This window comes from Pseudopipra pipra, chromosome 15, assembly GCF_036250125.1.
Source record: "Pseudopipra pipra isolate bDixPip1 chromosome 15, bDixPip1.hap1, whole genome shotgun sequence".
Taxonomy (NCBI): domain Eukaryota; kingdom Metazoa; phylum Chordata; class Aves; order Passeriformes; family Pipridae; genus Pseudopipra; species Pseudopipra pipra.
This window is the reverse complement of record NC_087563.1, coordinates 5,643,448-5,667,490: the sequence shown is the minus strand read 5'-3', so window position 1 is coordinate 5,667,490 and position 24,043 is coordinate 5,643,448. Positions and strand designations below refer to the sequence as shown.

At 37.7% G+C, this 24,043-nt stretch overlaps 1 protein-coding gene across 18 annotated transcripts in view; it reads left to right on the top strand.

The window, feature by feature from the left end:
• Positions 1-24,043, top strand: part of TENM2 (teneurin transmembrane protein 2) — a 1,078,265-nt gene that overhangs the window by 512,414 nt on the left and 541,808 nt on the right. For all 18 annotated transcript variants that reach the window (XM_064671589.1, XM_064671588.1, XM_064671590.1 and 15 more), the window contains one exon: positions 3,374-3,482. The gene's annotated coding sequence lies outside the window, so the exon portion shown is untranslated. The remainder of the gene's footprint in view (positions 1-3,373; positions 3,483-24,043) is intronic.

Sequence of the window (24,043 nt, the reverse complement as noted above, 5' to 3'; positions counted from 1 at the left end):
GTAGCACACAAAGTGCTGTGTAATGCTAAGTGCAGGGAAAAGTGGGCACATGGTGTTCACAAACACTTTTTCAGTCCTCTCGTGCCAAGATCTCAGCCAATTAAACAGGAATAGCAGCTCTCAGGAGCGGTGAACGTGGAGTGGTTGGTGCTGTGCAGCAGCAGGGGTGAGTCAGGGAGGCTGCCTGGCCTGGGGCCAGCAGTGTCAAAAATGAGCAGGGAATTGATTTAGTGAAGCTCTGTGGGTGAGTACCTTGCACTAAATGATCCACTGACTTAAAAAAGAATAAAAATTAAAAATACTACGAATAAAATACAACATAAAGTATGTACTGACCAGGACAAATTGTCTGTGTCATGCAGATTTTGCTGCTCCCTGGCTGTTATAGGCTTGGAGCTGTGATATTCCATTTCTGTCATTACTGTGTGTGTAATCTATAACCTTCATCTAAGAAACACGACTCATTAATTAATCATTACCAAGGGCGAGACATGCAACAGCATCAAGTGTGCCAAATCCTCTCTCAAAGTTTTTAAGTGTCTGACTGCTCGTAGATACCATCTCAGTAGTCCTGGCACATTACTCTAAAGGACCAGATCTTGCTGCATGTAGCAAATTTATGGATTTTGATATCAGTTATTCCAGTGGCACTCAAAGAAATTTGCAGCCTTGCTTTCCATTTATTTAACCCTCTTTGTAGTGGTGCTCGGTGCCTTGCTGCTGTGGATCTTAACACTGGTGAAATAGCCAAAATATGAACCATCTCTCATCAAGAGATGCTGGTAAATTAAGAGGCATTCTCTCAGACTCCAGAAACGCTTAATGTCAGTGACAGGCCACTCCATGGGATGTGCCTTCTCTTCTGAGAGATAGTGCACTCCATTTTTATGCTGGTTGTGTAGTATCTGCTGAAATTATTTTTAAAGAATCTAATATTATTTTTAGAGATGTCTGAAAGGAATAACTTCATTCCCTCTGGTTTGCTTCTTCTCTTGCTTGCTTTGGCTTTTTTGTAAATGCTGGTAGATGTTTGCAAACACTTCTCACCTGCTCTCTTACAAGAAAGGCACATCAAGCCAAAAAAACCCAAATTTGTCAGATTGTGGTTTTATTCAGTCTTGGTAACAAGTAGCTTATTGAAAACCCTGCAATGAAACATGAAACCTGTTTTGATTTTTTTCTTTATTAATTTAGTACATTGATTTAGGATGGTTTTTTGTTTGGGTTGTTGGTGTTTTTTAATTCAGTTAAAGCTAGACTGTTTCATCTCTCTTTGGACCTCGTAATAGAAAACAGACAAAAGCAAAAACTGAAAACCTGAATTTAACTCTACTGCACTTTGTTTGCAGTGTCAAAGGAGAAAGACCAATCATATGCTTTTACATCTCCTAGGAGTTTGAAAAACTCTGTTCTTACTTTAGTCTTCTTTTTCAAGTGATTTTTGCATGATCTGTTGTCTCTTCCCTGCATGTTGCTCCATGGGAAGATGCTATTCCAGCAGCACGGTGGCCAAGGGATGAGTGGGATGGGGGCAGGACCTGTCCCCTCCTGGCTGAGCAGAGGCTGTGCTGCGGCTGAGCCTGAGCAGGAGCACCATGTGCTTCAGTGATTTTGGTATTCAAAGCCAAAATACTTCTCAGTTTTAGCTGTGAGTGGCCCCATGTCTTCCTGTTAACCAACAGCTCCCCATGATCAGTTTTAAGAGCCTATGAAAGGTGGGCTTTCCTGAGGATTAAAGATGTTTTTGCATGAGGTGGATTTTAGCTCTCACAAATTACTTATCCTTCTTCTTGGTAGCTTATCGGTGTCTCTCTCTCTGTAACCTGACGCTGCTCTTGAGGATTTTCCTATTCCAAATTCAGCAGTTCCTGAAATTGTGGTATACAAACAGGGAAGGCATAAAGGAATTAACAATTATAAGCAAATACTGTGAATGGCACAGAATTACCAAAGCAGGAGGTGTGTATTAGAAGTGTAATTTGCACTGAGGCATAGGTTGATAGGATTGCACAAAAGAAAGTAAGAATAATAGTGAAAATAAGGAGATTATGAAAGTAAAGGCTGCATTCCAAGCCCTAATTAGTAAGGTTATCTGTATTTCAGCTTTTATATTTGTGCATTAAAAGCACTGGGGTTTTTTTCCCATTGATTCATATTCTTAGAAAATCTTATGCCAGGATTCTGGCCTTAAAGATTTTACATGATACTAATGTACAATGTGTATTGAATTCTTTGTCTTATTTCAATAATTGATGCTTTATGGAAAGCTGTTGGCTTGAAATACAATTGTGCCTATTCATTTCCAGGGAGATAAACCTCCGCAGTTAAGTAGTGCCAGTACATCAAGCTTCTTTTTTAACCAAAAATAAGTACCATTAATTTAAATTCAGTGAAAGAAATGGATAAAGCTAGCAGTGTTAAATGCTCTCAACGTTAAAAGAAAATAGCTTAAAAGTTTCTTGCATAGCAGTGAAAAGCATTAGCTTGTCTTTATAGGTTTTTGTATGTATTTATGAAACATTTGGCTCTGGTATTGGTGGTTAACTTGTCTGTTCCCACCTCCAGCCTGTGGGGATTTTGTATTTTTTTGAGTGGGTGGCTATCAACTATTTGAATATCTTTGGCAGCACAACCAATCACTTCCTCACCATTATTTCTTATTGTTCAGTTTCTGAATGCAAGGTGTAACCTACATTTTTTTTCCAAGTCATCTTACAAGTACTTTTGGCTCTGCCTGGATCATTTCAGTGACCAGGTGAAAAATAAATCAATTGCTGAGGCTGTGGACATGTTAGGTAATATTTGTTTTTCCATAAAATACTTTTGAGGATAATGAAAATGCTGAAGAAAATGTGGGAATCAACAGGTAGTAGAACGTATTGCATACTGAGAAAGAAAAGAATAAATTGACAGGGGAAGCAACAGGAGGTCTGGCAAGTGATGACATCTAAGAGTAATTTAAATTCAACTTTTCATAATAAAGATAACCAGAGTTAAAAATGCCTTGATGCAAAAGTTTTGAAGAATACTGTTCAAGATCATCATGATCGCAATTCCTTCTTTGGGAATTGTGGAGGGAGGACGTGGTCCCTTCTTATTTGCTGCTTTTAGCAGCATAAAAATTAAATTGCTAATTTATCAAATCTCATTGCTTGAGTGTTTGCATTTGGGACAGGGAGGAGGAAAAATGAGCAGCATAAGGAAGGATACATCTGGAAGATGATTTCTTACATCCTAGTGTGGGTAGATAGTGTGGCCCTTTTGGTAGTTAAAAACTGAGAGATGAGTACCAAAACACTGTTAAATCTTTGCTTATTACTAGGATTTTACAGCTAATTTTTTTCTGAAAGTTGTAATTTTTTCTCTCTGACAGATCCTTCTTGCTTTTCATTGCCCACTGCACTAAGAATTCCCTCTCACCTGATGAGCTAAAGACACGACCCGTAACAACCGGGAACCAGCGTTTGAGACCTCCCCATTCAGTGAGTACTCTCGACTTCGGCTTTGTGTGTTGTTTGGCTCACAGATGTGTTTATATTGTCGACCGAAGTGGTTCCATCTATGCTTGAAAAGTGCCTAGGAAGATCTCTGCAGGAAAGTGGTTTTGTAGAGGAAAGCAATTTGTCTCAGCACTTTTCCTTTACAGAATCTACTTCAGTCTTTTCCAGCCCAGCTGAATTACTTCGGAAGGTTTCACTTAGAGAAATATGCTTTTTATTCCTACCTGCCTGGATGTTCATTTGCAGGAGTTGCCCATCCTGACAAATTCAGGATCAAATGAGGATGTTAGGAATTTATTGCTCCTGGCATCAAAGGAAATTTTTTTTCGCTCAAATAGACCTTTTATTCAGATTCTGAACACAACAAAAACTATTTAGTCTGTAGGATTGGCTGCATATCATGAAGTTCTGAATCTGTGTATGCATAATATATGCTGTGCAGAGAGAAGATAAAGAAAGAGAAGAAACTTTTTGATTATCTGTTCTTTTGTGGTGTCTGTCACTGCTGGTCAGAATGCTCACAAGACACCCTATAATTTAATTACTGTTGTACATATGCTCTGGGGATTAATGTAATTATATACAGTACCACACTTAGCCCAATGTGTCCAGCAGTGGAAATAGGGTGTCTTGCTTAGGAGTAGCTCAAGAGTGAAGGAAACAAAACCTTCTGTTGATAGATTCTCATAAGAAAATAAAAAAAAAAATCTTTTTCTTTTTTTTTTAATTTTGAGCCTTTTCTTCTCTTGTGGATTTTAATTTTACCAAGTACAATTTTTTTGTGATACACCTGAGAATTCTTATTCAAATAATTTAATTCAGTGGCAGTATTTCTTAGGAGGCTACTCCCAGATCGTGCCTTTTGTTAAAGACATCTTTTAAATGAAGTTGGTTTAATGTAACATTTTGTATTATTTCACTTGGAAAAATTGTGGGGTTTAGATATGGGAAGCACCAAATTCCGAAGGAATTCTTTCACTTGCACATTGTTCTGCATTGTTTGCAATGGGTCAGTTGGTTTTTATTCCATATTTTCTACTGGAAGGTTAATTTCTGTCTCCAGGACTGTATTTCTTCAGATTTTAGTCCATTAAGATCTATGCTCCATACTTATAAAGTAAATTATTCTGAGAGTCTGAATCTTTAAATTTCACAATTTATGTAGTGTAAGAAAATTAAAACGAGAAATACTGAAGCACTTCTGGTGAAGTAATTCTTCATACTGAGAAAGAAAATCTGGTGGGATTGTGGAGGTTTTTCCATTTATTTTTACTGTTTTACAAGTCTGAGTTTCATGGCAGTTTTCTGCGAGTTCTGTATAATCAGAAATATGAAAGAGAGGATTCCTGAAGATTGTTTTGACTATTATAAATGTATCTATATATTCTATGTATATGTTATTTGTGTATGCTCTATGTATGTGTTTATGTGTTTGTTTTAAGGGATCTTCATAGCCCATCTTCAAACAGTTAAAGAACAGGCTGACAAGTACATCTCACACAAAATTCCTGGAAGACAAACATTAGGTGATAAAAGATACTGGTCCAGAAGCTCTCACTTTTGCTCTGTATCTCAACAGCAGTTTGTCAGGGAGAGGTTGCAGAAGTAGGTCCTGGGTGAAAATTTCAAACCACCTGATAACTCAATCTCAAATCCCCTGCTGTGGTCTTGGTTTGTTTGTTTTTGCTGCCTGTTTTTTAAAATAACCCCGAGTGATCTCCCAGGGTCAGACAGCAGGTCAGGAGCAAAGCTGAATGTGAAAGCCAGTGCATAATTCCCTGCAGTAATTAGGGTTGGGAATGTGCCCACTTAAAGCTTTCCAACCGGTGGCTAGATCCTGTATATGGCTTATTTGCATTGTGCTGGAAAATGTTGAGGCCTGCAAGGATTTGCAGGTATAGAAGAAAAAAATGTTCTTATTGGTTTCTCTGGTGTGGCTGTGGGAGTTTGCTCTGGGTGGGATCTGGGTGAGGCACATGCTGGGAGCTTTGTGATGTTTGTGAGGAGCAGAACTTTCCTTCCCCAGCCGTGGAGTTCCACCAGTTCCTCCAGCTTAGAGAGGAGTCCTCACAGACCCCCAGGATCAGGGGAAGAACAGAAGTACCACAAGATCACATGGAGTATATTATGTCAACGAATTTGGGGCTTCATTTTGGGGGTTTTGGGAGATGTTCAGTCTTCACATGCCACAGTGTATTTTCCTTAGGTTTGGGGTTGGGAATTTGCCCTGGGTTCTGTCCTGGGTGCTGGTGACATCTCCTATTTTCAGCTTGTTGTAGGTTTGGACTTCACATTGTTGAGCCAGTACTGTTCTTCTTTATACAACTGCCAGAGACTCACCATCAGTTCCCAAACAAATATTGAGACTCATTTCCCTCCATTGTGTCCTTCTCCATTGCATCTTCTGTGTTCCTCAGGGGCCACGGTTGTGACATCAACATTCAACATGTTTGTTAGATTTGCTTTTTGTTTTGGGCTTTTATTTATTTTCCTTTCAACAAAGGCTGCTATCATCCCATCGTGGTGGATCAAAGCCTTTGGAAAGTAACTACCTTAAAGAAAAAGCAAGTTTAACTTCTTGAACAAAGCCTTCCTGGACTTCTCCTCAAGGGAGGATTCAGTTTCTTGACTCTGTATCTTGACAGTAAATTCCCTTTTTCTGCAGGAGTGGGAAGAAAACAGTCCCTCAATCATTGCCAGCTTGTGTGCTCTTCTTAGTCCTGGGTCTGGAGGATGCAAATTTTTTTGGCATTTTTAGGGCTGCTTGAATAAAACAGCGTATTCTGTGTGGTGTGTAAACCTTCTGTAAACTTCCATTGGTATGAATAGCCAAAACTACTTGAGAATATTGCTGAAATAGCCCTCTTGTTACTGTCAGACTTGCATGCCTCTACTATGTTTGATTTATTAGTTTGCAATTATTTTTAAAGGGAAGAAAAGTATAGAAGATATGTTTTTGGGTATTTGTATCTTTTATTTCCTAAATAACAAACTCGCAACCAGAATTTGATAAGTAAAATATTAGCACTCAGAAATGGAGCCACAAAGCCAACATATCTTCTGCTATTGATTTTTCTCCTAAGAAACTATTTTGGCAGCAAAGGCAGGTTACCATCCTGTTACTTACTTAGAGTAAATTACTCTAAATTATAAACTGACCAATAAATCAGTATTGCTAAAGTATTGTCCTCCCATTCCTCAGCCCAAGGCTAAAATCTGCATCCCAAATAAGAAAAAAAAATGTACCAGAAAACTGCTTTAATTTTTTTTTCTAAATAGATACAGTAAAATAGACAGTTTCTGGAATTATCAGCATATTTCAGCATGATGAAAGAGAAAGGATATATATGCAATTAAAATGAATCATTAATGTGATGATTACAGAAGTAGAATTAAGGTGATGTCCATGCTTTTTAGATTATGCCATATCACCAATACTAGTTTTACTAAAGCATACTTTAAAGAAGAAAAGATAATATTTCTGTATATTTTTGTCCTTGTTTTGGAGTTTAGTAGAATATTAATGGGGTTTAACCTATTTACTTTTAGGAGTGGCTTTATATTTATCAGGATATATGCCCACACATTGGCCTTAGGGAGAGAAATTTATTTGGCAGCATTCTTTAAAACATGAGATTTGATGTGAGGAAATAGATGGAGCACTGTCATTTCTTAAGTCCTGCATGAGCAGATGAGAGATTGAATCTTATTTTGGATAAATTCAGGCCTCTGTCAGATGTATGGAAGATGGGAATAATTCAAGCAGAACAGTAAGTCTCGGGTGATTTGGGAAAAAAAAAAGATTACTGTATCTTAAAATATTTTACTGGACTCTAGGTGAGTATTCAGACTGAGAAGATGTAGTGAGGAAAAACTAACTGTATAAAAATACCAAATTATCACTAAATTTCAAGTAAAAATGTACTGGCAGAGAGAAATAGATGCTTGAAGTCCTTTTCTTTTTGACTGACTATTATGTAGCACACAAAGCTGAGTGTTGCTAAATAGATGCTGATAGTATTTGCTATTTCATAAGAACTCTCTTGTAGTTAGGTACAGATTTTACTAACAATATTTTGCATTCTGTGCCATGACATTGTCTATATACTTCAGTGGGATATGAGCTTTTGTGTGAAAAAGGCTCTATGGGGGGAAAAATACTTAAAAAGAAAACTCATTTTTTGGCTTCTATGGGAGTGTGGGACTGTGGGTGAAAGAGTGGAGGGGAAATGCTGGAGATATTCAGGCTGGCCTAGGGTGGAAGCTTAAGGGAAATATTGGGATAACCATCTGAATGCCTCTTGAAGTGAGGCTGAAGTGGACAGATCTTGCCTAGAAACTCTTGAAATGACATTCTGTGCATTCCGTGTCTGTCCTTGGAGAGCCCAAAGAAAAGAGTTATAGCTCATGACAGATGGTGCTCAATGAAATAGTCTGCATGACCTGCTCCAAGCACTGAATAAGGGTGTCTGACATGGAGGAAAATGTAGAGTCCTGTCTGTGGTGCTCTCATTAATCTGTCCTTTATTTATAGTTTCATTGCTTCTTTCCTGTGTTGAAAACTCAGTACTGGCAATTCTAGATTTTTTTTTTTGTGCAGCTGATTCTGAAATCATCCTGGAACCTTGCTGGGGTTTCAAGAGAAGTTCTGTGTCCCTGAGAATGATGTAGCCCTTCAGGTTTGATGATGAATGCCAGACTGAACTATTTCAGAGCTACCTGGTAAAAAGGTTCACAGTCAGCATCCTTGGAAGAAACCCTCTTTGTGACTGAAGTTGGAGGTAGTGTGACTCTGTGGGTGTCTGATAAATGTTTTTGGTGGAATAGAGCACACATATGAGGAATGAGTGGATAAAGCTGCGTTTCGGTTCCATTCATTCTAGTCCAGATTGGTGCCTTTGCCTTCATGAACAGCTTATTTTTGTGTATTTAAAGGAAAAGGGGAAAAAAATCTTTAGGAGAAGAGAACATTTGTAAATAGATGTTTCCATTCAGGTTTTGCCTTTGCTTTTCATTGTGCTGTTTGTGTTTCTAGAAGTAGCAGGGACAGACTTGGTTCATTAGGCTTTCAGTGCCTGTTAGAAAACACGCTCCAATTCTGAACCAGTCTTGAATCAAATTACAAGTTAACTTTTAGTCAGCCAGCTGGATCTGCCTGGATAGGATCTTCAAAAACCAGGTTTGATAGAAAGAAAACAGAAGAAGTAGATAAGAGCTAAACTGGCACCGCAGTGAGAATCAAAATGTTCAGCACTCACAGACATGAAGCGCTCCCCCCATCAGCACTGTCTGACAGCTGTGTGTATTTTGCTGCTGAGGCTGGGACATGAATCAGTGACAATAAGCCTGAAGAAAGGCTGGGATGTCATCCTGGAGATGGCTGGTATTGACTGCAGGGAAGGAGACACGGAGTGAGCAGGACACCTTGCAAGGATAAATCAGTTTTGCGTAATGGGGAGTCCTCTGAGGGCACTAATGATGCGGGAGAAAAACATGTCAGTGGGGCAGGGGGGAGGGACAGGATTGTGCTGCACTGTAGCTGTGCTGCAGTTCCAGGAGGTCTGTAAGGCAAGGTGATTCATAATCCAAGTATTATTTGTTCTACACATTTATTTTCTTTTTCAATTTGGAGTTGTATGCAGGGAAGGTTGTGGTTTGCTACTTGTCTTCAAGCTATTATTTATTCGCGGTGTCACTGTGCCTTATACAAGTTTTAATTTACATAAATATGTCTCACAATGTTGGTACCTTGACAGTGACCTGAAGTGGAAAAACAATATAACTACTACTGCCTCTCATGGTCTACTGCAGAACACCAAAGTATGCCTAACTTTCTAAGCCAGAGTTTCAGCAGAATAACTTAAAATTATAAAGTCAACATAACTGGAATTTTATTTTGTTTTAACCTTGCACCTGCTCACCTATTTTACTGGCAGATGGGTATAACCTTGCCTTTTTGAGCACGTACAACAGAAGCAGCTTTACTTCATTCCCATCCTGACTGACCTACCTTTTCATACCCCCTGGCAATCTGGTTCCTGCTTGTACAACATGAGGTTAATTACCGTGCTGTGAACATGTGCATTAAAGCAAACTGCCTACTGGTAGAGATATTTTTTGTTGTTGTTTTATAAGATTGAATCCTCTTATTTTTTAATATTAGCTTTGTCATAGCTGTCATGTGGCACATTTCACAGAGAGTTGAAGTTCCCCTCACTTTAGCAGAAATGCAGCTTATTATGCAGATACCCACTTCTGATGATCAGCATCTGCAGCTCCTCAAGACACAGAGATGCTGGTGGATGTGTCTAGGCATCTTCATTTGTTGTGCTATGTTGTCCCAGAATAAATATACAGAATATATTGCAGTAGAACAGTCACAATGCAAAAAAAGAAACACACTGGTGCTTTGTTATATCATAGCTGGCTGTGCTGCTGGTTATAAAGCAAGTAGTTAAATCCAAGTGAAAGGAATTTTTCTTTCTTAAAAAAAATATTCTAAATATTTGCTTTATCTTGTTTTTTTTTTAGTCAATCTCCTTAGCAACAGAAACAGATGTTTCTTTTCTCTTAGTCATTACATTCAAAGAAAGAAGCTGCTTCAAAAATAATGAAAGCAATTTCTATGAATAGGGTAGCTATTAATTGTTGCCAAGATGGTTTAGGATGATAATAAGACATGCAACAATTGGCTTTTTTTCTTTAATTGAAATATAGCTATCTAGTTAACCTGTACTGGTTAGGTGAGCTATAATCTATCTGCTCTTATAGTGCATTTATTGTGTGATTTCCTGTGTGACAGAGACAAGAGTGAGCTTGACTATTTCTGGTTTATTGAGGAGATATGTAGTATCAATGTGTACCTAATGTTTTATTAATTTGCTACTTCAAAGTAAGTCAGTGAAGAGTTTGCCTTGAAGACAAAGAACTAAATATGCATGGCCTTACAAATATATATTTTTGTACATCAATTTACAATATGAAACAGTATAATTAATTCAAAACATGGACTTCGTTTTAGAGTGATGCTCTTTCTCAAATTACTCTATATTTTTCTCTAGATATTGATTACACAATTTAAAGCAGTTGTTTGGTTTCAGAAGGGTTTACTGATCTGTAATTTCACCTGTATAGCCAAGAGTGTGTTCTTAATTCACAGAAATTGGCACATGTGAGGTTTAGAAAGACATGAGCTGGGATGGCAAGATCAGATATGAACTGGTCTCTGTAAGCCAAGAGAAACAAACCTGCCTCTGGAATTTGCAGAGGGAAGGACCTTTGCTGCTCCCCTAGTCCTGAATGCTGTCATTTAAGCTAATTGCATGTGGATGGACCTGCAGATTTGCTTGAAAACTAGTGCAAAAAAATGGAACTTCATTCTTGGTAGTGCTAACCTGCTCAGCTCATCACGTGGAAATTGGTTACAGTGCTGAGAGGGGAAAACAATTGTTCAGATGGGTGAAATTGGGAAGTCTTGAGCTCAGCTGGAGCTAAACTAGCAACGGTTAGCAAGAGTACCAAGGAGGGGCCTTACAGAAACATAGGCTCGTTGCAGAAGGACCTTCTGAGTGTTCATGGGTCTGCTGATGGATGGGGAGAAAATGATGGACACTATGGAAAAACATTAATTAGCCAATGCCCCTTTTGCCTTACTCTTCACCAGCATCATTTAATTCCAGACCTGTGTTGTATCATCTTGGTTTGAGGAAGAGAGGTGCAGCCAGACTGATAAAAGGCTAATTTTAGGCCTTTGATATATGATGGCCAGCCTAACTTCTGTCCCTGGAAAGATCATGACTGTAGATTTTAAATCCACTTGCAAGTATGTCAAGCATAAGTAATACTGTAGATTTACTGGTGTTTTACCAATTTGATTACCTTCTGCAGTGAAATGGCTCTAGATGGTCAGCAGAGGAGACAATGAAATGAATAGCCATGTCAGTCATTTTACACGTTTTAGTACCAAGTTTGAGTGGATTTGCACACTGAAAGCCACAAAGCACATTTTCTTGGATTTTCAGCATTTATATCTTGTGGTTTTTCTTCTGGCTTGTGGGGGTTTTCTGTTAGTTTATTTGGTTTTGGTATGGATTTATTTTGGTTGGTTGGTTTTTGTTTGTTTGGGTTTTTCCTCCCCTCCCCTTACAAGCATGTTCTCCTATTTCTTGCATGTGTACAGTAGGAAAAAGAAAATAAAACCTTTGATGTGAATTTTACTCCAAGAACTGGCTAAACTTAGAGAAGGAAAAAGTAAAGAAGGTTACAGTTATGCTACAACCTTTAATCACATTTATACTCTCCCTGATGCTTTCTATTTTCTGTCTCCTCCCAACCCTGAAAATAATAATTCTGACTGAAACTACTTCTGGCACACGGTGGTGGCAAAAATGGTTTTGAGAAGCTTTACCCAAGAACCATCTGGAGCATGTGTGAGGGCCAAGAACACTGAGAACTTCCTCCATGGAGGAACTGATGAGCTGGGTGGAGCAGTGAGCAGTAAACTGTGCCTGTAATTCTTTTAACTGGCCAGCACATCAGACAGATGGGCAGCTGCCCAAGTGCTGTTTCCCTGGGAGTTTTAGATAGCAGGCCCTGCTCCCCCTTAGGTTTTGCTAAGGCAATAGTGGAAGCCGTCTGCATTCCAGTTGGGATGTGCAGGGTAGTCCAAAATACAAACATTAACCCACTCCCAATTCCTCAGGAAGTGCAGATTGTTTTTATCTGTTGTATGCTGAGAGTGGGGCATCAGAGCTCCTCAGGAAGGAGGTTGCTGTGAGCATATAAAGAAACATGGATTGGAGAGGGCTGGAAAGGGAGAGGCTGAGTTTCAGTCAAAATTGTCCATTCATCCTCCTGTAACTTCTGTGGGTGGATGAGGAGCACAGGGATCTGCAGGAGGACCTCCAAAGGGCAAGCTTTCAGCAGCTGTAGGCAGGGACAGTGTTTGAGAAATGACAGGTATTGTTGCAGGGAAGAGTCTTGGAGAAGTACAAAGCCCTGGTGCCTGGCTCTGTAGGCAGGGAGGCATCGTGGGCTGTTGTGGTGGCTCTGCTTCTCCCTGGGCAGAGTCCTTGCCTGGTGCTGGCTGCTAAAGTAAATGGTTATTCCTACTGAGTGTTGAGTTGACTCAGTTTATTGCAGCTGAAACAAGTATTGATCCTATAAAATACGAGGAGCTAAATGAAATGTTACTGCCGGTGTCATCTTGTGTAAGTGTAATTAAAACAGGTCTGTGAGCTCTGTGGTCGTGCATTCCACCTGAACTCTCCCCTGTGGTTCACTAGGTTAGATGCTGACTCCCTTCTGGTTGAACTGTTGGAGTAGGAGGATTTTTTGGGGGGAGCAGGAGATGGTGTAAATTCTTCCATGATAGCTGCAAATGAGGCAGTGAGGAAGCACTTTGTCACTTGGAGAAATAATAGTCATTAATATGGCTCTTTGCAAGCTGCACTAGTTCTCTAGGAGGGTCTAAAATTCTGTGACTGCAAGGCAGAAAAAGACTAAGTTGGTGTGTGAGAAAACAAGAAAATTCACTTACCTGATGTCTCTTCTGTTGACCATCCAGCAACTTCAAATATTAAAAGGATTTTTTTTTTCTTGTTGCTGCTTCTTCCCACTTTACTCCTCACTGAAAGGCAAAATTTCACTTGTTAGCAGCTGTCTTGGTGTTTCCTGGATTTTGGCAAATCATTGCTTACATATTGGTGCTCTTTCTAAATAAATGTAGATGATTCCTGTGGAGTATTTTAGAGGAAATTTCAGGTTTTCTTTCATCCTTTCTGTGTATTTAAGTTCCATGTGCCAGCTCTCTGTTACTGTCCATAGGTTTGCTTACTTCTGATAGAAATTAGAAGAAAATGGCTAATTCTCTTATCATGAAAGTGGAGTAAAAGAGTAAGAGTCTGCAAAAGAAATACCAGATAGGGTGCCTGATAAAGGTAATGCTCTCAGTGGCAGTGTTTCCATGGGTATTTAATGGACATAATTCTTCAAATGCTCCCATAACAAATGAGGGTCTTTTAAACATTCTCAATAAATTACCCCAAAGGTAAAATCACTGATAATTCTGCAGCTCTACAAGATTTGTCCACAAGTTATTTTTAAAGACAAGACTTCTTACAAAGAATAACTCTCTGATATTCAAAGAATGAATCCCACTCAGTGTAATGCTAATGAGAATAAGACACAATTTTTCACGTTTCAAGTTCAATTCTGATTTAACTTGAAATTACTACAGTTGGTAATAGGAGAAATTACACATGTAAAGTTAATGTTCTTGAAGTATATGTGAGAATATTGAAGTTAAATGTGTTCTTCAAATGGACTGAATATTCAGAATATCTGGGGTTTTTTTCTGAAATGCCACAAGTGCATGAAAAATACATGAACATAATTTGTTGAATCAATATTCTTTCAAGGACTGTTTTATCTATGGTTTGTGTGTGGTTTGTCAGGGGCCAGGAGAGGGTTGTTTTGGTTAGTTTGATTGTTCTTAATTTTAACAAATCTGAAATAATTGCCTTAAATTGTGTCTAGTTTCTGTAACAATGTTAGAACAGGTTCTTTGGTAACACTGTGTTTGTGTACTCCTCTAGTGAAAGAAAATTCATCAGAAAGAAAATAATAGAAAGGAATTGTCTTCAAATGTTTGCCAATGGCTTTTCTAAGTCCTCTTAGTTATTCTGAGTTGAGGGTAAATTTTCAGTAAAACTATTTCATAAATTAGAATCACAGAACCCAAAGTTACTTAGATATTGATTTTTCATCTTTTTACCTTACTGTAATGATTATTGATTACTGTGACAGATCACAACCACCCGCATATCAATACCAAAACCTTTTATTCATTATATATTCCAGGTATAGTTTTAAAAATAATACTATTTTAAGTGAACTTATAATACAAACACCTTCAGACAACCTACTGTTGTGTGGAATTCATTGTGCTCTCCAGAGAAGTGTAGAATCTGTGGAGAAATACTTTTCATCCACCAGAGGAAATGGGGAATTTGACAACATGCATTTGTCTACAAAATGTGAAGCAATATCTGATGAAATACGTTTTGTCAATAAAATAAATTGCCAAACAAAATGTAATCCTTCCTCAAAATACGTTTAGCCTGCACAGTGAAATAAGCCACTTCCACAAAGTGCATTTGGTTGCTTGAATTATTTTGATTTGCTGTCTGTCAGAATCTGTAGATAGTGTGTTGTGGGTCTGTGGTTTTTTTTTTGTCAGACACTGTATATCAACCTGTTTCTTTTTAATAAATACAGATAAAATACATTTAATTTGAAGGTAGACATTTGATAGGAAACCTTAAACTGGTGTTGGTTGAGCTGAAATGGTGAAAGGCAGACACTGGATGTTTGTGGTGTGAGGGGCTCGCTGCTCTTCCCAGTTCTGCATATAAGATACCCTGGAGTTGGTAATTCAGCTGCTGTTGCTGTTTGACTTGCAAGTATGTTACTTTAGTTTTCCTGTGCCGAATAGTTTCCATGAATTGCTCACCGTGCTAAAGCAAAGTGTGCAGCTCTTTGGCTGCTTGGTGCAAATGTCAGGTTTTCCAGGTTGCATTCCCTGTATCCACCCGTGATCCACAGGGCTCCAGCCGAGCCTTTCCCTGACTTTTAGGGAGCCATACCAGATTTCTATCTTTGTAAGAATTTGCAGGACGGGAAGAGGGGTTGTCTAAGCTGAGAAATAGCTCCTCAATGTCTAATTAATGAAAACTTTTGCGTTACAATTCTGTTAGACAACACCACACACTTCTTTTAATTACAATTTCTTTATTGATCTCAAATGTAAAGTATTTTCACTGTATATATGGAAAGCTACCTTAGCCTATATGTAGCTGTTTAGAAAGGCATAATTCTTCTTGGGAAAAGGTTGCCTTTCTCTGCAGAGAAATGCAAGGCTCCTGTTGAGTTTTTTAACACTGGTGTGTGCTGAAGACTGTACTACAGGGTCTAGAGCTCAATGTTGTGAAATAATGTTCAGGAAAAAGATTACAGTTTCTTATTTTGTGGTTCTTGAGGACTCCAAATTTTCATGTAAAGCAGTAAAAGTTACTTTGAGACTATCCCTGTGATAGTTAAACGTGCAAATTGTTTGGGTGTAATCTGGAAGTGCAGAAGGCAAAAGCAAAGCAAAAGTCTCCAACCCAGGTGAAGTAACTCCTGAATGAGGGTGATCAAAGCTTGTCTTTGTTTAGAAGACAAGAGAAAAAGTCTGAAGAGTACAAAGGCTTTTATTTAGTGAAAGAACTTTAAGTATCTACTGAAATGTTAAGTTTCCACTAAAATGCTTTGAATGAGAGTGGAATTGCTTATAGATTTAAAGCAAACTTGAGGTCTGTTAAAAAGAAACTTCTTTGGCTAAACAGAACTCGATCCTAAGCTTTTGCATCTTGTGGAAATGAAAATACACAGTGCTGCAACTGGAAAACACATCTCAAGTCTGGTTCCTTCACCTGTACAAACATTTTCCCAGTTGTTTCAGGGAGAACTGCATAGAAATGTGTTTATTCTTATGTGTAACAAAGTAGAAATTACTCTTGTTTCAAAAGGTTATTTCATCTACAATAAATGAGAAGCTCTGTAACTATCAAATGCATGTAAAAATGGGCAGATTGGACAACTGATATTACATGAACATTGTGGAGTGTTCCAGAAGTTTGTGCCTCCTTCCTTTGCCCTTCCAACCAGGATGCTTGTGTTGGTAACATTATTTGGAGGGACTGTGTCTGCCTGAGTGAAATAATTACTGTAATATTTGTTGAGATATTTTTACATTAATTTGGAGGATATTATTTCTGCTGCCCCTTTCACTGCCATGTTTCTGAGCTGTCACAGTAATCATACATTAGGAACTGCACATTAGCACAGGACATCAGAAAGATTTGCCAGAGAGCTCACTGGGCAAGGAGCAGGCTGATCTATATGTGACATATAGGAGCTGTTTTCCTCTAAACAACTTAATCACTGAAATGAGAGATGAGCCCAAGTACCTGAGGATGACTTGGGTACTTGGGTAAATGTCAGAGCTGTTGCATTTTCTTCTATTTTAATGTAAATCAGGATTGCTCACTCTTTCCTCGTGTGATTTAGTGCAGTAAATCTTTATGGGAGCCGTCTGAAAATTAATAGCTGTTGTAGAAGAAACTGTGTAATAGAGTTTTAAATTATGTTTTTGAATTATGTCTCATTTCGTGTTTTATTGCATAATTGTATATAGCACAACTAATGAAATACCAATTAAACAAAAAAGTCGTTTTTTAAAAATGTAGCTATTGAACATCAATCCATTCTTTTTGCTTCAGCTCGTTAGTGCACCAGTGATTAAATTACAATTATGCATCCCACTTAATATATTTTACAGTTTAAACAGCCCAGATCACGTTTTTTGATGTGAGTTTGGGAGATAGAGGTACTAGCAGAGATCAGGACTGAAAAGCTGATTTTTGTGGCATTTTTAGCTTCTGTGAATGAGATACCAAGGCTTAGGAATTGGTGTTTTCTGCATCTCTGTCAACTTCAACCTAAATGATGAAGTTTTGTCTTGTCTGCTGACTTTGTGTAAAGGCTGAGAGATCTCAGAGAGAACTGATTTCCTGCAAGGTGGCAGAGAGTTTTAAATGCTTGTATTAAGGAGACCTCTTGAAAGAGGGAAGAGATTTCAAAATGCTCTAGAAAAGTGTCCACTGGTGAAATGCACCTTGGAAGGCACCAAAATCAATCAGTAAAAAAGCCACACACAGATACCTTATGCATCTTATCAGCAACTGAATTTCATCACTTCCACTGCTCACAGAATGAATAGATTTTGCTGAAAAATCAGCAATGCAAGGTTTCATCATAGAAGGTTTAAGAATATGTTTTTGGGGTTTTTTTTTTTTTTCTTTGTAGCTTACACATTTTACTTTCTACTAAATTTTCTAGCAATATCTCCCTTAAAATGGTGACGTTGAGTTTTCATGAAAAATTAATATAAATACTGGGAAAATTAAGTGAAAATGTGTATGGACCTGATAAAGTTTGGGAAGATTGTAGTGTAACTGTAGATAATCCTGTATGAGGTCTCTGAGGCAGTCTCTTGTAGACTGCAATGTATTTGCTCTTGGATAAAGAAATAAAGTATCAAATTCTTTCCCATTATATTGAAATTGATTAAAGATAAATAATATTTGAGTTAATTAGTTTTAAGGAGGCCTAATAATTGGAAGCCAAAAATGAGTTATATTTCAGTTCCAGTGTTCAGAGTGTATAGAAAATGCTGGAATTTTCTCCAGGTTTTGTTGTACTTCAGCATTCTAGTTGTTTCCCAAAGAGAAAGGAAATGTGCCTGTTGATTTGGGTATGTTCATAAAGTGGTGTTATGGACAGAAAACTGGATACAATTCAGTGTCAATTTTTAAAATACATTTCTAAAATCTTGAAATGGTGAATATTAAAACAGATTTATACACACTGTGTTAGTGTTTCTTAGCAGATGAATAAAGTGATAGAAACCAATACTTTAATTTCTTTTTTTTTTAACTGCAAATTCTGCAGTTAACTTACAGAAGAGCTGGATGGGATCCTGCAAGGATTTTGGCATTGAAAAGTACTCTGTACCTGTTTGTGTCTACGTTTTACTGCATTTTTCATTCTCTGAAGGGCCAGAGTAATTTCTGTCAGTTAAACAATTGCCAGTTTCAGTTCTGAGTGCAGTTTCTCTGTGCTTTATGATGCTGCTTCTTCCTAAAGCCATTAGTCAGCTTTTTTAACTTGAGCTTTTCACTCTGGTGGATTTGCAGCTTCTTCAAACATGAACTGTTGACATGGATGAGCTGCTTTTGTGATACAAGTCTCTCTTTGCTCCTCAGTGGTGAGCAAATAATTGCATAATATGGAAAGTGCCTTCAACTGTAGTTTTTGGTGTGAACCTAAAATTTTCTTCTTTCCCTTAACTGTGACATTTTTTGTCACAAATTTGTCAGAGACCAGTGGTCCTCGAAGTGCTGAAGCTTAGTGCTCTGGTTTGCTGCTCTGGCTGAATAGGCTTCCAGAATCCATTGTGGATTCAGGAATTACATGCCAGCAAACTGGCACAGTGAAAATACATGCCTTTTGGAATTCTCTCTTTCTGCACTGTGCAGGTCATGCTTCAGTTGCTGCAGGTTGTTGGTTTTGTTTGTTTGTTGTTTTGTTGTTTTTTTTTTTTAAAAAGGTGGCTGATTTTTCAAATGGCTACTTCTCTTTTTTCATCTTCTGTGACTGTGTGTACGTGTAGGAAGGGGCCCAGGGAGCTTTGCTTCACACATAATATCTGTGAGTTCCCATGACTTCCCTTATTTCTCAACAATTAATAATCAGAGTTGATTTGGAAAGAGTTACCAGAATCAGGAATTATAGACACTGCAACTGAGATAGTTTCATTTTCCATCTTTGTGTGTCAGTCAAGGGGCTCTGACTGCACTGGAGTAAAATTCTATGATAGTTTTCTGATTATAAATCTTACCATGTGTGTTGGAGACAGAATGCTAGTTCTGAAATTTTGAGCCACTTTGGTTTTGCTTCTTTTGTGCAAAGATCCTTTATGTAAAATGATTGCTTGAAAGTTGAGAAAATACGTATTTGTGGAAATGAAATGGTCCTTGATAGAGCTGGGAGGATTCAGTTCTTGGGAAGGGCAACTGCAGTCTTACTCCACAACACAGAAAGATGAATAATTGGAAAAGAAAGTCATAATAAACGTTCATTTAATTAGTTTTGCAGAGGAAGAAAATATAGCAAGAAACATTGACATTAAAAGAAGTATGATTTTAAATTAAGCTCTAAATGAGAATTGCTGTATTGATAAGTTGAACAAAAGCAAATGTCTGAGGAGGATTCAAAAAGCAATGTGTACAATTTATCAGAGTGAAATAGCTTTGTGCAAACATGTGTTGTGGCAAATTATTGAAGTGAGCATTATGAATGCTTTTCTAAATTGAGTAATATTCAAGCCTTCATCTAGGAGTTAATATATCACCTGAAAAAAAAGGACCCAATAATCTCCATTCAATTTTTGACAGTATGAATATAAATGCAGAAAGACTAAAACAGAGCCTTAAAATTAAGGCAGGGAGCTTACAAGAAAAATTAAACAACCAGAAAGTAAATGAATTAGCAGAAAGAAAGAACTTAAATATATAGGAATGGAAATGGGGTTGCTTATTATGAGTTTTATACTAACATGAGATTATTATGTACTGAGTAGTGCATGTACCTATTTGTTTTTTAAAAAGACATTTGATCTGAAGGAGTTTTATTGACCTTCTGTCCTGATGTGTTGCATGTTGTGTTCCTTTGAAAGTGAGAATGTACAACTGTATGATACAAGTCTGCAGGTAAGTTCTCAAGAAAGCAATTTGTTAAACTAAGCAGGACTTTTTGTAGTGGTTCATTTTTGAAATATGGACAAATTAGCACGTGGTGCCAGTTTATTCTTAAGCCAGTGAAACTTTGACTTTCTCTTCCTAGCCTGAATGTTTCAATGCAGAGTGTACAGCAGAATTGTATGTGAAAGAGTTATTGAAAGTATCCTCAGAGTTTATGATAAATCTAGAGCGAAGTCATGCCTAATTTATGCATGTCAATAAAGTCAGATTTTAATCCATGATATCAAAATCTAGATTTTCTGGATCACAACAGAGAAAAGATTCCTTAATCTATGTGATGGACTTAAAAGTTCTTGTGAGATTGTTCTGCTTCCAAAGGGGGAAGCAGAAGGGTAAAACCTATCAAGTGATGCAGTAAGCAATTCAGTGTGATTACTTAAGAAGGAATTTCTTTTTCCTAGGGAGTTTCAATATTTTCTATGAATAAATACCATCTGTATTTTTTGTAAATGTTGCATTGTAATCAGCCTATCAAAACTTACCAAAGAACCTAAATATGTAACAACACTTGCAGCTCTGGTCCTTACAGTTTTGGTCCTTTTTTTAAAAGATATGGACCTTGTTCAGTGTTTGTTTTGTGTAGGGAGAGTCTGGATGTGTCTCCTACATAGTCCAGTTGTTGCTGTTTTCGGGTTCAGCGCCTCAGTGTGCATCCCTAATTTAAAGAGAAATATTTCCAACTCAAAATCAAAATCCATCCAGTGTGGAGGATTAAGTTCGTGGCTGTGAGTGACAAATGCTCAGCCAAACCTAGACATTCCACATCCAAAATATTGCCATAGTAAAAGGAGGAATGGAATAACAGTGCAGTAGAAGAGAGAAGGTAGTTTGAACTCTTAAAGCAGGAGATCTGTGAAACGGTTATTGATGGGAATGAGGAACTGATTGATCAGGTAATAACTACCCTAATTTAAATCTGACAAGGAAATTGATGGTTGATATTGTTAAATATCCTCTAATGAGGCAGAAAGGAGACGGAGGAAAGGCAGGAGTGGTGTGAGTGTGCTGTGAGGGTTGCTTTGATAAACAAATGCAATATGGAATGACTGAGAAACAATAAGAGATGATAAAAGGTACAATTTTCGAGTCATTTTTCAGACTGTAAGCATTCTGTCGAGCATATACAATGGAGGAAAATGAGGGAAATTACTGGAGCTGGGAAAACATGGCATTATCCTGTATTTGCAGTGAGTTTGCATGTGCCCTACGTTGTTATTACATCCTAATTATTTTAAATGAGCTCTATAAAAGCCTTATGTCATTCCTAAATTTCTTGGTGAGTTTAAGCATCTGGGTTCTGTGATTTTTTTATTTTTTTTTTTTTTAATTTTGTTTGTGTGTGGTTTTGTTTTGTTTTTTTCTCACATCAGATACATGGGATTTGCAACTAATTAATAGATTTAACACATTTAACAGTGTCATTCTGTAATTTTCACTTGGAGGTAAGTTCTTGCAGATTCCCATGGTGCATGTGGAAGAGAGCCTAAAAACAACCACCTGAATTCACAGATTGTTTTCTTTCACTTATATGATTGTTGGTGTACTATCAAAATAGCAGAGAAAAGAAGATGCAAGTTACTGCTTTTTGCTGTTGTTTAATATATGCTTGTAATTTGGTAATCTGCTCTCCAGGGTAATTAAAGATGTAGTTTATTCCCAGAATTCTAAGGGAAAAGAGAGAGACATTTCAGTGAAGAACCAGCCTATGTGCATTAGCCCCTAACTACAGGGAAATAAATTTATGGCTTGTAATAATTGTGATAATCACTGTGCTCGAGTAAGTAAGAACTTTTATTGATCATGTTAATTATTAACAGCTCTTGAAGATGCATTCTAAAAATGTTCACAAAATTCATCTGTTGTACCAACTTTGTTTTCAGGACTTTTAAAATGAAAATAATTCAAAGCAATATTTGAGTTAAAATCAAATAAATATAATTTGAATTAGTATAAAAAAAGAAGTACTCAATTTCATAACTTTAGGACTAAAGAGCCTAAACAGCAAAATGAAAAGAACAGCAGTCCTAATTAAGATGATCTTTTCTCCCATGTGGTTACAATTTTTTTTTTTTTACCACAGTATAAATTCCAGTTGCTTGAAATTGATTTTGTGTGTTTCTAAAATGAACCAAACTGAACTGTGTTTTCCTTAGATAGGCTACTTGGCATGTTGGCATGCTAGAATTCTTTGTGACTATTGGTTTGGATAAATGAGACTTTTGAGTGGTTGTTATAGGGGTACTCCACTGGGGCTTAATGTAATTAAGAAACATCATTGTGGTACAGATAACACTTGATTATAATAGTGACCATTATGGAGGCAGAGTGTGCTAAAAATAAAGTAGTTAGGCTCCAATCTTATGTTCATAGTAGAAAGAACAAATACATGGAGGTAGTATGTATACATACTGTATTGAAAAATTATTTGATAATCATGAAAATATACTTTGATGGCAGAATGACTGAAGATTTTTGTGTGTCACAGAATGTAACAATTTGGAAGAAAAAGATCTTGCTATTTTTAGGGATTTCATATAGAAATTTGTGTGCAAGAAGTATGAGAGGTTCCTGATATGTTTAAGAGGACTGTGCCTTCTTCCAGAGATCGTAAAATCCCTTTTTTTTTCCCCTGAGTTCCAACCAAAGCTCCCTGCTCAGCCAGGCTGGTGGTCTTCCCTGCCAGCTCAGTTCCTGGATGAACTGCCAGTCATCCCCCCCTGTCTCTGTGATGGCAACTATGCCATAGTTTTCCTGCTGGACAATGGCAAGAAGGAGCTGGTGGGTTGTCTTTACTCCTGTGCTTGGGCTGCTGTGGGATGTGGGGTTTGCTGTTGCTTCTTTAACTGAGCCCTGTGAGTTGTAACATGAATTGTGCTTATTTGGCCAGTGCACCACAGAGGTGAACTTTAATAGGAATACTCATACAAGAGGAAAAGAGGATGTTCTTGGGGAAGTGAAGCAGCTCAAGTGATAAAAGACATGCTTAAATATGAGCATTAGTGGGAATTACATGAACAGGAAAAAATTATGGTGATATCAGTTACTTCCATCAGCTCTTGGTCTGAAATGATTTTCTTTTATCAATGCATTTTTCCAGAGATAATGACATCTCTTGAACCAATCAGTTCCTATTGCCAGTGGCACTTAGCTCCTGTTAGCACCCTGTGCACCCATCAGATCAGATCAAGTGAATTAATCTGTGACAAGCACAGTAAAGAACAGTGGCATTTATCCATCTCTGAGGTTGTCCCTCACAGCAGCTTTCTCAGAGCTGCAGTCTCTTCTCCTGGCAGGACTGTGTGTTCCTCCTTTCTTTCAGCTGTTTAGCTTTTAGAGCATGGAATGAGGAGGATTGCACAGAAGTGACATTGCAAACTGTCATGGTAGCAGTGGCATAGCAAACAAACTGGTTTGGGGGTTACATTTGGAATGGAAGGTCCTGTTGGAACATGAAATTTGGAAACTAGAGGTCAAAAAATTCAGGCCATAGGTAAAATGGTATCTTCCAAAACAGCAACATCAGGAAGAAAAAACCAAACCAAAACAACAAAGCAAAATAAACAAACAAAACAACCTCAAACCACAGAATTTTCTGAATGTGGTAGAAAACACCATAGGCAAGATTGCTGACTAGTTAAATAGGCAGACCTGTGAATTTTCCATCTACTTACTAGTAAAATTTTATATTCTTTCTACTCAAGCCTTGTAGCTGAGGAGCTTTTGACAGCAGGGAATAAGGGATGTTTATTTATTTTGGGATGTTTGTTTAGTTTAGGATGTTTATCCTAGGGTCTTAATGTGGTGATTCTGTCAGTCTGTGCTGTTTTCTCTGCTCCTGGAACTGTGTACCAAGAGTTAAAAAAGGTCTTAAGACTCTACTACATTCTGTATGTGCAGTGTCTATTTCTTTTGGATGATGCTGTGATAGAAAGGCTCCCTCATCCACAGGAACCCTGGAATGCAGCCTGTTTTCCTGATTTACAAGCTCTCACTGTATTTCTTTTTACTTTTTTCCCTTGTGGTGGAACATTTATTAAGTTTCCCTCCAAGGAAATGGCTGATTTTCCACAACCAGAGAAGAAGAACCAAGTCTAATGTGATTATCATCGTAGGAAAATC